Source organism: Fukomys damarensis, unplaced genomic scaffold (assembly GCF_012274545.1).
Source record: "Fukomys damarensis isolate Sample0158 unplaced genomic scaffold, DMR_v1.0_HiC HiC_scaffold_23, whole genome shotgun sequence".
NCBI classification, from domain to species: domain Eukaryota; kingdom Metazoa; phylum Chordata; class Mammalia; order Rodentia; family Bathyergidae; genus Fukomys; species Fukomys damarensis.
Window position 1 is genome coordinate 20,627,155 of NW_022900935.1, and position 6,266 is coordinate 20,633,420.

The 6,266-nt window shown below is 49.9% G+C and overlaps 1 long non-coding RNA gene across 1 annotated transcript; it reads right to left on the minus strand.

Moving 5' to 3' along the window:
* Nucleotides 1-535: 535 nt before the first annotated feature.
* LOC104868648 lies at nt 536-5,447 on the minus strand. The gene is made up of 3 exons (XR_782061.2): nt 5,376-5,447; nt 1,221-1,359; nt 536-626 (listed from the first exon to the last, which is right to left on the minus strand). It is a non-coding gene; the product is annotated as an uncharacterized LOC104868648 (long non-coding RNA).
* Between the last annotated feature and the right edge of the window lie 819 nt (nt 5,448-6,266).

Consider the following 6,266-nt stretch of genomic DNA (forward strand, 5'->3'; position numbering starts at 1 on the left):
TAGGGGCGCGGACGCTGAGCGCAGCTGGGAGAGAGACTGCACCCCAGGCCACGCCCCCCTCCGTGGGCCAGCGCCGCGCACACTCCCCCATCCCACCCGCACCAATGGTCCAGCTGCGTAGGGTTGGCGAGGGCGGGGTGGAGAGCGGAGCGAGGTCATTGGCTGCCTCCAAGGGATCCCCGTTGGGCCACAGTCACCCATTGGTTACTGCCCAGAGTTCGCTGAACTGGGAGCGACCGGGACCCTCCACCCTGCCTGCACTGCTCTAGGTTTTAGTCTCCTCAGAAAGGGCAGGAGACAGGGCCAGTCTGCAGGTCTCTTCCGGTCATCGGGTGACCTCTTTCACCCCTCAGTGACATCCCGGGATCGTCCTGGAGCTGGCAGCCCGCACCCTGGGGGCCTTCCCAGGGGTGCCCAGAGCTTCCGCCCAGACCCGTGGTGGTGCTGCTGCAGCAGGCTGGGTAGTGGAGGTGGCTGAAGCCAAACTAGAAAGCTGTGGCCACGGTTCGGTCAGACCACGGCGGTGTCCCGAACTCCACAAACCATTGCTGTGAGATCCTCTTCTGTACCTTATGGCCTGCCAGGGCCTTCGGGTGGTGCTGGGAGTGATGATGCTAATCGCAGCCCTGAGAAGCAAAAGAGAAAGGGGGCCCTGTATGCGCACTGCTCTGTATACACTACACACATCACTGACTTACATGTAGCTGGGTGCCTGCGTGTTTACGTGCACGTGTGTGCTGCTATGCATTGACAAAAATCACAGAGACTGGCCTGTGGGAGTGTACTTACACACCAACAGTTAGCACGGGCACCCGGGCAGTTTTACCAAAGTCACACAGACACAGCTGCATATTAGTACAGATGTTGATAGGGCACACACCCATACCCACAGACCCTCTGACAACAAGCGCATGCACACACTGCCAGGCAGGTGCGCATGGACCTGAGGCCCTCGCGACCTCGCTTGGACTCCGCCTGTCTCCCCTTCCTGTTAGACCTAACCCAGGATGAAGCAACATTGTACTGTGTGGGTCTTTCATGCAAAACACTTTATAGAGACAAATAACAGCAGAGGGAGAGACAAATTAAGAGGTGTAATAGGCAAGAGGGAAAATATCTGCTTTCAGCTGCAATTTAAAATGAAATGCAGCGTTGACGAGACAGAAAATACTGTAGGGAGGCCTCTCCCGACAGAAGCAGCGGCCCAGGCAGGCTCTCACCTCGTAAATCTCGCTTCCTCCCTGAGGTCCAGTGGGGATGGGCCGCTGGAACTCAGACATTCTTCCACCTCTGGCCAGGCCTCTGACAGCAGGCCTACTCCTGGTAGTTAAACACTTCTGGCATATAAATTTCTTTCAACTGAAAATAAAAGATAAAAGACTACTGTGGGTAACAGGTGCAAATATTTTGGTCACTGGAGATGAATAATCCCTCCCAACCCCAAAATACTTTCACCTTGAATGTAAAAGTCTAATTCAAACGTTTCAGTCTCTTGTGAGTTTGGTTGGCAGGAGTCAGTTACCTCGAGTCAGCCATGAGTACCAGAAATAAGGACGTGACCCGCTCGGATGCAGGAGCCCAGAGACCTGGCCTGGTCTCTCCCACATTGCCAATGCCCAAACTGCTCTTCTGTCCCACCTCCGGAGATGGCCGACTCTGACAACCAAGGAGGGACCCAGCATTCCCTGCACGAATCTTTCCCCACAGTGCCACACCAAGTGCAGGGGAAGCACTGCTCAGGCCCCTTGAAAGTAGGACCCAGGAAAACAGGAGCAAGGCTTGAGTTTCAGAAGGAAGTATCTGCCCTGGGCACTCAATGTGACAGACACTCTGTGCCGCGGAGAGGACAGCCCACAAGGCCTGGGGCCTTTCCGATTCCAACTAACTGATGGAATGTTGGTGACTTGGGTCCTGTGTTTGTTGAGTGAATGAATGAATCCCATGCGCAGATGAGGAAACAGGAAAGGGAGCGATAGCGAACTAACATTTTCTGTGCGCCAAATATATACATATTGCTTCATTTATTTTTCAGCATAATCTTATGTGGTAGATGTTATTAATAGCCCCAATTTTATAAGAGTAAGAAGGTTTAGAGCGATTTGGGATAAGTAAGAAGTCTCAATATTAGCCAAGATCCTCCAGAGAAACAGAGCCAATGGGACAAACAGAGCTACACAGGGAGAGCTTTATTATGACAGATTGACTCGCGTGATTACGGAGGCTGAGCAGTTCCACAATCTGCTGAGTGCAAGCTGGAGAGCCAGTGGCGCTGCTCCAGACCATGCCAGAAGGCCTAAGAGCCAGGAGGCCATCGTGTGGGCCTCTTCCTGAGTTTGAAGACCAGAGGACCGGAAGGGCCGAGGTCCAAGGCCAGGAGGTGATGAGTGTTCCAGCTCAAGCACTGAGCTGCACTTGCTTTTTCCCTACCCTGGGTTCCATGCAGGTCAAAGGTGGGTCACTGGTGCCCCTGACCTGGTGTGGGCAGGTCTTCCCTCAGTCTGCCAACACAGATGCCCTCACAGACACCTGCAGAGGTGATGTTTCACTAGCTCTCAGAGCATCCCTTAGCCAAGGCAAAGTGACATGTAATCACAGAATCTTTCTCAGTTTAATTCAGAAATTGAAGGGGAACTGGAAACTAAAACAACCAGCCATTTCTACAAACCTGTTCTGCTGGGCAGTGGCACATACCATTTATCCCAACACCCTGGGAGGCTGAGGCAGGAGGCTGAGGCAAATTTGAGCCTATTTCAAAATAAAAAATAAAAAGGCTGAGAATGTAGCTCTCAGTATGAAGCCCCTGGATTTAATCGTCAGTAGAGGGGGAAGAGAAATCTATTCTTTTCTCAAACATTTATTCAAATTAGATGGCGAGCATTGCACTAATCTTTTTTTTTTTTTTTCCTCAGTACTGAGGATTGAGCTCAGGGCCTTCTCATTGAGCTATATATCCCTTTTATTTTGAGACAGTAAGTTGCTAGATTGCCCAAACTGTGCACTGTACTTAAATTTCTGATCCTCCTGCCTCATCGTCCCAGAGTGCTGAGATTATAGACATGCACCACAATGCCCGACTACAATAGTCTTGACTTGAACATAAATATGGGTTTTTATTGATTTCTCTGCCCAGTAGATAACTCTGTTGAACACCTACTATGTGCCAGGGAGAGAGGAGCTAGACAGAAAGTTCCCATCATGGGGAACAGCCACCATGCACCAGCACTGGGCTCAGGGCTTCTCGCACATTCTGTCTGACCCTCACAACATCCTCTCAAGTCTGTCTTCAGATCTCGATTTAACAGATGGGGAAACTGAGGCTCTGGGATGTGACATGATTCATCCAAAGTAACAAGTAATTAGGAATAATTTGGAAATATTACAAAACCACGCCCACCTAACCCCATCTAATGGATGTTCTTTCTATTATAACATTAGTAACTACTAAGTATAACGGACCACCTACTATGTGTTAGGCTACTTTAAAAGCATATCATGGAAACTAACTTACTTGATCTTAAAACCAGCCCAAGAAACAGGCACTATTACTATTATTTCTGACATTTTAAAGAAGAGGAAACGAAAGCACAGAGGTGTTAAGGAACTTGCCAAGTATTACACAGCTGGGAAGTGGCAGAGAGGGGATTTGAACCCAGATAGGGCCCAGAACCTTCAGTGTCTCTCAGAGTCCATTACTTCCCATGTTGTAATGCTTAAAGAACAGGTGCTACTGAAGGTCACAGAAGAGAAAGGGTGCCAGCCACCGGCAAGATCTTTACAGACTTCTTGGGAGAATTGTATGAGCTCATTTTGATCATTCAACAGCATGTTAAAAGTACCGCTGTGTTCCAGGCTACATACCAGGGATACAGGGGTGAGCAAAAGCAGACATATCTTTCCCAGCATGGAGCTTATAGTCTCCTGAGGAAGATGAATTTAAACAAATACTCCCAAATAAGTGTTGGAGCCAAGGTGAGAGCGAGGAGGGAGAGAGGAATGCTGCTGTAAGAACCATGTAACAGTGACTCTGGACCAGGCTCAGGGTGGGTGGGAGTCAGGGATGCCTCCCCCTAGGCACGAGTGGAATTACCTGGGCACAGAGGGATGGCGAGGACCCCGGGCTCAGGGGACAGCACCTGCAGAGGCCCTGAGCTGAGAACAGGGGCCCACGTGCCTGGTGCAGAGGGAGGGGAAGCGAGGCTGCTCTAGGGCAGGGAGAGGTTGCATGCAGGTGGAGTGGGGTGGATTTGGAGGAACATTCTCCAGGGCTTCTGCGGCCTCAGTGCAAAGTGCAGGGCAGGAGTGAGGGGAGTGGGCACCTTTCTTGGCCAGGCCTGGAGAACAAATAGGACCACAGGATCTAAAGCCTATGTAAGAAACCAGAACTGGGACTGGCTATGGCTTGAAGCTGAGCAGTGATTTGGAGGGAGGCATCTGTAAGGACCCCAGGACTCTAACTCACCTGGGGGACAGCACTGGTGGAGATGGGCACTGGGCCTGCCCTCTCCTGCACAGAGAGGTGCTTGGCAGCTGATCTGGAGTCTGATCTCAAATAGTCATTAATCCCACTTAGAATCCAAGAGCAGAGATAAAGCCAAACTCCAACCGGGAGATAATCATCAGGCAGCTTCCTTAATGGCCACCAGACAAATTTGGCCCCAGGGCAGAAGAGACAGGCCTGAGTAGGGGAGGGGAGGGGCCCTCTGAGAACACACCAGTTAGGCCCCTGGGCTCAGCCCAGCAGGCTGGGGAAGTCACTCTACGCCTCATCGTGCTGGGGGCCAATTTCAAGGTCACAGAGTACAGAACAACTGTCCTCAGACTCTTAAAAGAAAAGCATGGAAGTGAATTCAATTCTTCTTGCCTTTGTCCCCATCCCAGGAGTTGAGCCTTTGCCCAGGGTCCTAGCACCAGAGGTCTGGTGGTTAGATCAGGGCTTCTCAGAGGAGGCAGTTTTGAGTCCAGGGGACACTTGACAATGCCTGGAGATAATTTGGGCTGTCACAACTGGGGAAGAAATGCTACTTCACAGCAGTCTCCTAAACCAGGACTTTTCCAGCCCCAAACACGGACAGTGTGATGGATAAGAAACAGTGGCTTCAAAGCAAAGTTTTAAAGTCAGGCAGTCCTGGGTTTGAGACCTTGGTGGGCTGATCTTGGACAACTTGTCTGGCCTCTCTGAGCCTCAGTTTTTCCATCTGTCAAAGCACAACACTCACGACACTCAAAAAGTTTCCACTTTAAGATTTCTAGATTGGGGGTAATCAACTGGTAAAGTCCATTCAAACATTTCAAATCCAGAAAGACTCTGAAATCTGAAACACTTCTGGTCCCAAGTATTTCAAACAAGGGATATTTCAACCTGCAGCAATACATACCCCAGAAAGATGATGCAAGCATTAAGTCAGGTGACGGTGAAGAACCTGAAGCAAGTGTCTGCTGACCCTGGGTTGGACTTATTCTTACCTCTTCCAAAAGCCACATTCTCAGTCTGCTGTGGAAGGGAAAGCAAAGTAGTTTGAATGAAGACCCTGGAGTCACAATGACAATGACAGTGACCCTGGGCAGATTTTGCTTTTCTCTTGAAGCCTCAGTGTCCTCATCTGTCAAATGGATATGATCAGGGTGCCCACCACATAGGATGGCTGTGAGGACTACAGGAGCTACTTTGTGAACCTGTCTTCGCACAGAACCGGGCTTGCAGTGAGCTCCAAGGTGACACAAAGCCAGACTGAACGGGTGCTGTGGACGCAGTTGTGTTAGACCGAAAGTGATTAGCAAGCTAGAGATAGTCACCTGGGAGTCTAACAGGTATGCAAAGCTGTGATTTTCTTCATTTTCTTAATTATTAGCTATAGATATGATCCCCATGGCCGAGGATTTGGCTCAGTGGTTCCACTACCTGCCTCGCAAGTGCAAGGTCCTGAGTTCGAACCCTGATACCAAAAAAAAAAAAAAAAGACACCCCCCCACAAGCTTGTGGCTTCAAACTTTAGCTCAAGCAAATGTAACATCTCTAAGTATCCTGATAAGGTCCAGGGTCCTTAGAAAGTCCCGACTATTGGGGAGGAGCTGGAAAAAATTCAAGATCTCAAACTAAGTGGGGACATTTTCTCTCAGATGTAGGGAAACAGCCCATCCTGTTTGTACAAGAACAGTTCCAGTCAGACATCAGTGTTGGGATTGGGAAAGTGGCAAAATGCAGGCCCCTTACCTGCTGCCCATTAAAAACATGATTTGTGTTTTCTTCTGGGGCAGCCAGGGACTTA